This window comes from Dasypus novemcinctus, chromosome 2, assembly GCF_030445035.2.
Source record: "Dasypus novemcinctus isolate mDasNov1 chromosome 2, mDasNov1.1.hap2, whole genome shotgun sequence".
Classification (NCBI taxonomy): Eukaryota; Metazoa; Chordata; class Mammalia; order Cingulata; family Dasypodidae; genus Dasypus; species Dasypus novemcinctus.
Genome location: NC_080674.1, coordinates 18,102,581 through 18,112,661, shown reverse-complemented (window position 1 = coordinate 18,112,661; position 10,081 = coordinate 18,102,581).

The following is a 10,081-nucleotide window of genomic DNA, read 5'->3' as shown; positions in this document are numbered from 1 at the left end:
TACTCTGACCTTCAGATCTCTCCACATAAATGTGGATGATAATAACAGCACATCCCACACTGGGCTGCTGTGAAAACTTCAAGAAATAAGATAAAGCTTGTAATAAATTTAGAGTAGTATGTGCCATAGAGTAAATGCTGAGTAAGTGTTAGCCATTATTGCCAGCATCGCGACCTCACTGGTCTTTAAAAAAAAAAGTAGATAAGTGCTCGAAAACGGCTCCAATGGGATGCCGGCAGCCAACGTAACGTTTATCATGGCAGCCTTTAAATCCTTTAAATCCTTTCCCTGTTTCTAGTCACAGAAAAGAGTTGAGCTAGAAGTTTCCACCAGCCCTGAACAAAGGCTGGCAGCAGCCACGAAGCCTCTCTCCCTCTTGTCCTCCTTGGATCCCATCCACGTTGGGCCAAGAGCATCGACAGGATGTGGAGTCATCTTCCGTGGTCCCAGCTGGCTTTGACTGTGCTGTGAGGCATTGGCTAATGCAGAGGCTAGATTAAGAGCATGCCTCAAGGTCACCTTTTGAATATAGTGTTGTTTATATTTGCCCAGCACTTTCCCCCCACCCCTTGGGTCATTTAAAGAGACGCCAAATTGCTTATTTCTTTTATCTAGATGAAGTCTTCCGTGTAAATTATTTTTTCTTTCAGCCCCCCCCCCCCCCCCTTGTGGCTTGCTTGTTGTCTGTTCTCTGTCATTTCGCTGCGTGCTCTTCCATGGGTTTTGTTTTTGGCTTGTCTCCCTTTTTTGTTACATCACCTTGCTGAGTCGGCTCTCTGTGGCGTTGGCGAGCCGGGCAGCACACCACAGTGTGCGGGCGAGCCTGCCTTCACAAGGAGGCCCCAGGACGCAAACCCAGGGCCTCCCATATGGTAGACGGGAGTTGAATCGATTGAGCCACAGCCGCTTCCCTTCCACGTAGATATTTGAGGGCAGTTATTCTTGCTGATATTTTGCAGGTCTGGGAGAAGAAAGTTTTCATGGCTACATAGTCTTTTCCTTCCCACAGTATGGCTCCCCAGAGAGCAAAATGGTCTTTCTAAAGTCTAAGTTAGACCACGTCACATCTCTCCTCCAAACCACTCTCTCCCTTCATGTCAGAGTAAAAACCAAGTCCTAAGGATGGCTTACAAGGCACCATAGGATCCCCACTCACCCCCATCTCATCCTTCTCCACTCTCCCCCCAAGCCACCCCTGCCTCAGGACCTTTGCACTTGCTCTCTGGAATGTTCTTTCCCTCAGAGAGCTGCCCAGCTCAATTTCTCACTTCCTTCCAGGTTCTGCTCACATATCACCTTATCATGGAGGTCTTTTCCTACTATCCTATATAAAATAGGACTCTTCCCCTCACATCCCTACTTCCTTACTCAGCACACATCACTGCCTTCTTACTTATTACATATTTATTTATCAATGCATTGACTGGCTCTCACACTAAAACATAAATGCAGGGAAAAGATGGACTTTGTTCATCACTGTATCGCCAACACCTAAGTGACAGCACTTAGTAGTAGGTGCGCCATAAATATTTAATGAATGTTGAAAGAACCTCTCCCTAAGGGATTCAGTGGCAACCAGTCCTCTCTTCCTGGTCTTGGTATTTGCCTATCAAATAGGCACATTGTTAATATCTTTTTTATCAGTCTGGGAAATGTTTTGACTTATTGTTCTTGACTTTCTCATATAGTTTTAAGTCTCCTTTTGTGCTTCTCATACATGACTCCAGTTTTCTTTCCTCACCCAGTATTCTTGGATACATTATATCATCTTCCTCTCCCTGGCTCCTTTTTATAACAATTTATGGAACACTGGAGAACAAATTGTATAAACATATCATTTAGCTTTATAAATGCCTCTGTAAGAACAAATGTATTCTGGAGCTGAGTTTAAGAAAAAATGCTTTTAAATTACACTTGGCACACTCTCCTTGCCTCATAAAGTCTCAGATCCACCCCCCTCGTAACAATGGATGCATTATTTCGTACTTTTGATAATCATGGTGCACATAGGTGGTGGCCCTTCTTTGGATTTACCTCAGCATTGGGGCGGCACACTGGAACTAGAAGATAAAATGTGCTTCTAGCAAGATGTAATATCTGTGCACGTATGGCAAATCTTGCTGGTATAATGCCAAGAAGCTGGATATTTGAATTGAGTTGTATCTTGCTTTCCTGTTCCTTCTTAAAAGCATTAAAACATAAGGTCAGTGGTTAATATGGAACTTAAGTTTCTATGAGAAAGATAAGGAGGGACTAGCATGAAAAGGCTGACAGGGTTCCATTGTTAAAGGAAAGCATGCCGAGAAAGAGAAGCTTGCCCTTACTGCAACTTTCAAATAAATAAATTACAATGAAAAAAAAAAACCTCTTAGCAAGAGTGATAACACAGAAAACAAGGAAATATGAAAGAAGTGAAGATAATAGAATTAACTTTGATTTTTATAATGTTAATTCATAACCAAGCTATAAAATTCTGGGTCTAACAGGAATTTTCTTCTACTCTTTCTATTCAAAAGCTGGCCTTATTCTTCTAGAACCTTCCCGCCTTGGGAAGGAGGTAAAGAAAAGACTTCCCCTCCAGGGGCTGTGGGGTGGGCTCCCAGGTTCACTCCCTGGCTTGGAAGCCTGACTTCACGTCCCACTGGCTGCAAGTGGGACCTTGAGCAACCTTAGGTACCTGGAGTACCTCTCCAGCCTGAGTTTCCTTATCTGTCAGGTGGGAATAATAGTAGTTAGTGCTTCTTAGGATTACTGGGAGGATTACATGAGTTAGTAAAGGCAACGAAAGGGCCTAGTATGTGAAAAGCGATGAATAAATGGTAGTTATCAGTTCCAGCAATTCTTAGTTTCTTGTTCCTAAGCTGAAGGTCAAGGATGTGGTATCCATAGGGCCTTCAAGGTGACAAGAGCTCTGGCTGGAAGCAGGCCTTTCTCTTCTTAACGCCAACCATTTAGCCATCACCCAGCAGAGCCACCCAACTACTACTCTCTATTTCTAGACTGGGGTGGCACTGCTCAAACCGAACCCTCTTCCTGCATAACCAGTTCTTCATGGCAGCTAGTCTTTCTGCAGAACACTTGTACGTGAAGGGTGGCACACTGTCTAGAGTCCTGATAATATGACCTGGTCGAATGTGGGTAAGCTTGGGGGATTTTCTGGAGTTTATCTACTCACCCCATCAACCATTCTTAGCACATGGAAGTAAGATCCAGATATAGAGGTTTAATACAGATGCGTCTCTCTCCCTAGAATCTCAGCTGTAAAGAAAACACATGAACTGAAAAGAAACCATATAGTGGTGGACCTTAGCTCAGCCCTGGCATATTACTTTCCCCTGGCCCGGTTGGCTCTGAGTGGAACGAAGGAGATGGGTGGACACTCCTTCCGTTTCTGGAAAACGGAGCAGGATGGCACCCTCTTCCCACAGCTCCAGGTGCTGACGGCATTCAGCGCAGGCTGCCGTAGGACTGCCAGCATCGTCAGCGAGCATCTGCAAAACCTCAGCGCAAAGTCATTTAATAACCTGCCGTGGCGCAACTAGACCCAGGTTCTCCTCGGGATGAAAATGCCCAGGATCCAAAGGAATGTCTCCTCAATCCCGGAGGAAGGAAGGCTGGCGTTCCACCAACATCTTTACGAAACATCCTGTCACTTGGAAGCTACCACACGGCCTGTGGGAGAACAGGAGGTGACACTTACTGAGCAGTGTGCCATGCATGGGCACAGGGCAGCAAATGTTGCATAAATTAGTCAATCATCCAACAACGGTGAGAATTAGCTATTATGACCTCCATTTTAGGAATGCAGAGTTCGGCTGACACTTAGCTAACGTGTTCAAGGGTCTACAGTAAACAGGTGACAAAACCCGCACTATCCTCCAGACACCCCAGCAGCACTCACCAGAACACTCCCGTGACCCTCTGTGAGGCTTCGTACCATACCCGCCTGGTCACTGCGTGCTAACTGATAACCAGGCTGCAAAGAGCTGGGCAGTGAATATTCTAGGTTTTGTGGGCCAAGCCCACACTCTGCCGTTGTAGTGAGCAAGCAGCCACGGACACCACGTGAATGAACGAGCGTGGCTGTTTTTGTGGATGGTAGCAAACAGGCAGAGAGAAAAATAGGGGCTTGTCTCGCAAACCTGAAGGAGGCAGACACAATAGGAGGGAACCTTCAGGAACCAGATTTCTTGAAATTAAGGAGCATTTTCTGAAAATATTATTTCCCTGCCTCGCAACTGTGTAAGGCCAGCTTAGTTTCCCAGGTCTGCCGCAGCAAAATATCTCAAAAGGAGGGGCTTAAGACAACAGAAATTTATTGTCTCATGGTTCTGGAGGCCAGAAGTTCAAAACCAAGGTGCCTCCTCTGAAGCCTGTGGGGAGAGGCCGTCCTCGTCACTTCTAGCTCCTGGCATTGGCCGACAGACCTTGGTGTTCCTTGGCTAATGGGAGCATCAAGCCAATCTCTGCCTTCTCCCCTGGGTCTGTCTCCATCTGCATCAAATTCCGGCTTCTGTTAGGGGCACCGGTCATATTGGAGTAGGTCCCGCCCTAATCCAGTCTGGCCACATCTTAACCAATTGCATCTTCAAAGACCCTATTTCCCACGGGGATGTGGACCTGAACATTGGGGGAGCACAACCCAAACGATAAGACACGTTGAACACAAACTTATCCTTCTGGAGTTGGGTGCATCTGGGAGGCAATGGGATGTGAAGAACGAGCACTGGCCTGGGAGTCAGGGCCGCCGAGACTGGCTCTGGCTGTTCTGAGGCGTGTGGAACCTTGGGTAGGCCGTTTTAGCTCTCCACACCTAGGTCTTCTCACCTGTAAAACAAGGGCGGGAGTCTAGGAGGTCATCGGTAGAGCCTCCTTCTGCTCTTTTCCTCATGATTTCTAACAGTATCTGAAGACAGATAAATCAGGAACGATGGGGAGTTTCGGGATAATTCCATTCATCCTTCCATGTGGTATTTGCAGGGATATTGGTCAATGCCACAGACGCAGTAAGAACACTGCTGAACCAGAGAGTGCCTGCAAGGTGTCTGGCCAACAATTAGACTTACAGACCTTGACAGGAAAGAAGGGGAAACAGGCGTAAACCGTGGGTAAAGCAAACAAGGAAAGGAAGCAAGAGCGCAGAGAATCTTGAATTCACAGAGTAAGCTCCTATGCGCTGTCAGAAATAACTTCCAGGGACAGACGGGAGAGCCGCCCCCTCTGCAGCTCTCTGGGAGGTTTGGGTTTGGCCTGCCTGTGCCCATTCACCAGTGGAGGGCGAGTCCTGAATCACTGGGCACTGAACTTTCTCAAGGGTTTCCAAAACTAGTCGGTGACGTGTGAACAAGGAAGGTGGTGGTGAATACAAATGCTCTCAGAGCTGTTGTTCTTCAACTAATGGAGAATAGCGGCGCATGTCGTTCCAGGAAGGGAAGAGCAAATCTTCAGAGAAAAGCAAAATCTGCTGCCTCATAAACTGATGCGTTGGAACCGTGCAGCTCAGTCCAGCAGCCTCTGTCCCTACGTGGCTTTCTAAATTTAAACGTAAATTCATTGAAAGTAGACGCAACTAAAAATCCAGTTCCTCGATTATCAGTCCCCTTTCAAGCGCTCATGAGTCAAATGAGGCTAGTGGCTTTTCATGTGACAGAAGCCTGAGAACAGCCAGAGCCAGTCATCGTGGAATGAGAGTCAGCCCCGCGCTAGAACTGTGCCACATGTGGGGATTGCTGTTTAAATGAATTTCTGCTAAATTAAATTTTAAAAAATTTTAAAACTCTGTTCCTCAGTCACATTAGCCACCTTTCAGGTGCTTGATGAGGCTAGTGGCTAGTGTTGAGGCTGTGTAGATATAGGATGTTTCCACCATCTCTTGCATAACACTGCTTCTCAGATATGTCCTGGTATCTTCTTCTGGATCGACTGCTGAGTCCGCATCGTGACTAGCTCAGACAAGGGACCCAGTTATCTGTCGCTAGATATTCTGGAACCTGCCTCCGTGATTTGCATCATATTCCCATCGAGGATTTCTTTCCCCAATGCCTTTTTCTAAGCCCTCTAGGTTGTCACAGTAACTGTGCCAGTGGCCATCGTCTGGCAAGCGCCTCCTGGCTCAGGTTTCAGGGGCAAAGTTTCCTACTTAGAGAGGAGCAGAGGCCACGGCCCCCATTTCCCACCTCCATGGTTCCTGCCCAGTTACCCAACCTAAAGCCTTGCGGAACTCCCCGGGAAGGGAGTTTGGTGGTGGTTTGGAGTATGAGGAGTCATGATCAGATGGCCCTCAGGTGGCCACCAGCCATGAGCAAGTGGTGGGTCTTCAGCACCCATCACTGAAGTGAGGCCACAGATACCCCCTATCACCCACACCTTCTGTGCCCCACACTCACTGATAGGAAATAGAATAAGCAAATTCATGGAGTCAGAAACTAAAATACAGGTTACCAGGGGGCCAGGGTGAGGTAAGGATTGAGGAGTGAATGCCTGATTGGTGCAGAGCCTCTATGGAAGGTGACAGAAAAGTCTTGGTAGTGGATGGTGGTGATGGGAGCACCACGTTGTGAATGTCATTAGCACCACTGAATCACACATTTGAATGTGGCTAAAAGGGAGAAGTTTAGGTTTTCCACATGTTACTAGAATAAAAATTGAACAAAACTGTAGGACTGTACAATACTAACAGTGAACCCTAATGCAAAGTACGGACAAGTTAATAGCACAAGGAAAATAATATTCTTTCATCAGCTGTAGCAAAGTTACCACATTAAGGCAATATGTTAACAACAGGGAAAACTGGGGGTGGGGGTGGAGAGTGTGATATGGGAAGTCTGCATTTCTGTATGGTTTTTCTGTAAACTTACAACTTCCCTAATTTAAAAAAAAAATGTAAGAAAAAGGGGTGGGTGGAACCAAATCAGGTCCATACACAGAAAGGGAGAGGGCCCATTCCTGTGTACACAGACAGAAAGATTGTAACATTATGAACATATCTTTTTTTGTTTCAAGCCCTGTGATTCTCCACAAACATCATTTCCCAAGGCCACTAAGGTTCCACAAACCAACTCCACAATGCAACTCATTTGGGAATTGGGTGTATAGAAATATATGATCTCCCATAGTTTGCCCTCCTCTCCTTGAGAGATCCTCTGTGAGAATCTCTTGTTTGGGTATAAACTAGGAAGGTAAGAAAAAGCCTGGATTTCACTTCGTTGGCTCAGAGCCATTCATCACAAGTGCTAAGAACCTGACGATGGCTTTGGGAAACACATGGGTAGCCTAATGTACTTCCTGAATATAAAACACAGTCCTGGGGGACCCTGGGGCAGAAAGGCCAAAAGGGCAGCAGGATGACCCTAGATGGAATTCATAAAATACACAAAATCTCAAGAAATGCAATGTTATCTATCCAGATCCCCACTGGCTGCAGGAAGTGGTTCTTTACTCTGCTGAACACTGCAAGAGATTATTTTATCTTGTTAATTCAAAACTGCCAGAGATCAGAGACCTGTCCCACCACTACCTTTCCCATAGCTGTGTATGATACGTATAGGTATAAACACATGTAACTCTGACTTCTGTATCTCTTAATCCCTGTCTGATAGTCAGTTGGAGGGCAAACTAGCCCTTTTGTTGGATTTATGAAGTTTTGACACTTTCTCAGCCTTTCCCTCCCACTATTATAGGATAAACTTCCCCTCCATCTATTGCACAATTCTAGAGACTGGCTCAAGTTTCTCTCCACTGCCAATTTTCAGAAGCATGGGTGGTAGAAGTATATGCAGCATTTCTTTACTGGCAGAGACTGTAATCTTTATATTAGAAGCCAACTCTTTGTCATCTGATACAGCTTTAAGAGCCAAAACCCTGACAGAAGTAAAGCTAATGAGGGCAAGTGAAAGAGTCTAGTTCTGCCTTTCCCAATGACTAGAACAGAATGCTTGTGTCTCCTCCCAAAGCCTATAAACCTCCCCAAGCTCGTTCAGAGCCCCTTTGCAACTACTCATGACAACATGAATTCCAGACATGTCTCAATGTTGAAAGCACAGTTGCTTTCCTTAGGAAAACAATGACAAAAAAACAATGAGCTAAAATGTCCCCACCTTCAACGGAAGCCCATAATATATTGTACATCAACAATGTTCATATTTTTTAAATATAGAAAGCAAAGGAAATCAGGATGTATGAAGACTGGTTGTTAAATCAGAAGTATAACGTTTTCTCTAAAATTCCAGAACTTGTGAATTAATTAAACTTCTGAACTGAGTAACAATATGGACCCCCTGATCATCAAAATACAGACTGTTTTGAGTGCTTATCATTCCAAACAAGCAGGCATATCAGAAGCAAGCGACAATTACACCAAAGGACTAGGGGACCATCCCTGGATTGCTTTACGTTTCAGTTGATAAATGATTATGTAGAACGACAGATCCTCTTCTGATTGAGAGTTAATGATTTTTCACAAGAGGCATTTGTCAGCCTTGTATCTTGTATGATTCTTTGTTCGTCTGTTTTCATGCCTTAAACACGGAAAATAAAAGACCAAGAATCTTGGGTGAAAGAACAAATTTGTGGTTTACAATGCAACACATGATCTCCTTGAATCTTTTTTCTCCTCCTCGATGGCTGAGGCAACATATTTCTCATCCTAATTCTCCCTGCCTTCTCTCCCTCCCTCACTCATCTCTCCTTCTCTTCTGTCTGCTAAGATCCTCCTCCCCGATTTCTGATATTAAACCACAGTTTACAATGAAGCACCGTAGTTACAGTCTAGGCCCTCTAAAAGCTCTGGATGCCCAACCTCATAAATAATCAAAAAGCACGTTCTTAGCCAGCTCAAGGATTCAGGGTCCGCGTTCCAGACCCCTAGTGCGTGACACATGTTGACTTAATCCCACGTCCTGAGCTACCGGTCTGCAAGCTCTTCTGAGCAGAGCAAAGCAAGTGCCCCACCCTCCATAAGCCAGTCATGCATTAGATTCTCTACCTGCGACTTAAAAATCTTAGCTCTGCCCCATGGTGCTTCTAGCCACAGTGCTTTAAATACAAATCTTCTAACTTTGTTCTTACAGTGAAAAGAGGACAAAAACCAGTTTCAGATCCCAGAGGGACCCTGTGCCTGCTGATTGATTTCCATTTTTATAATCAGCCCAAAATGTTAGACATTTGATCCAATAAATCAGGTGCAGAGAGTCAAAGGCACTGGTCTCAAGAGGTTTGTTTTCAGGCCATGTCGGATGCATCCCCTAGAAAAGATGAGGTGTGCTCACCCAGAGTGAATTTACTATGGAAGGAGATGTGAGGGCAGAAGACAAGGGCTCCACTATAAATTCAGATGGATATGGTCACCGGCTTCCGCTTCCTTTCCTGCAGCAGGAGAAGTCTTCGCATCACTCACTCATGCCCACTGAGGCAATTCCTTAGATAATTGTTTGTTATGTCCCCTGGACAATTCAGGGTTACCAAAAATGTGTGAACCTTAAAACCTTACACATCTGCACAGCGCAAGACAGTTTTCAAAGGGCTCTGGGAGATATGATCTCAATTGTATTTTACAGGACCTCATGGCCTCATGGTGGAGGAGGAGAGCTGGAACCAGGGTAGCGTCGTGCCCCTGGTTCACAGCATGAGCTCTGGGGTCAGACTGTCCTGAACTCAAAGCCTGGCTCTGCCCCTTATTAGCAGTGTGGCTTTGGGTAAATTATTTCACATCTCTAAGCCACAGCTTCCTTGTACTTTAGCAGGATAACAATAGTACCTACTTTTCAGAGTTGTTCAAAGGATTAAATGAGGTGAAGAAATTGTTTAAAGCATTTAGGTCAGCATTTTAGTATTTTATCCGGCACACGTTAAATAGTCAATAAATGACTGCCATGATTATTGATAAAATGCTTAGCCCACGTCAGAGCAGTCCACAAGAGAATACCCAGTTCATCAGGTATATTCATTAATTGGCGTGGACTAAGGCCTGAGTAGACATTGGAATTCAAAGATGCACATCTTAGCACTTCAAGGTACAGTAATTTGTGAGCCGCTGAAGCCCTGAAACAGTCCCAATGGGGCTCAGCACTGTTGACGGGCTTTA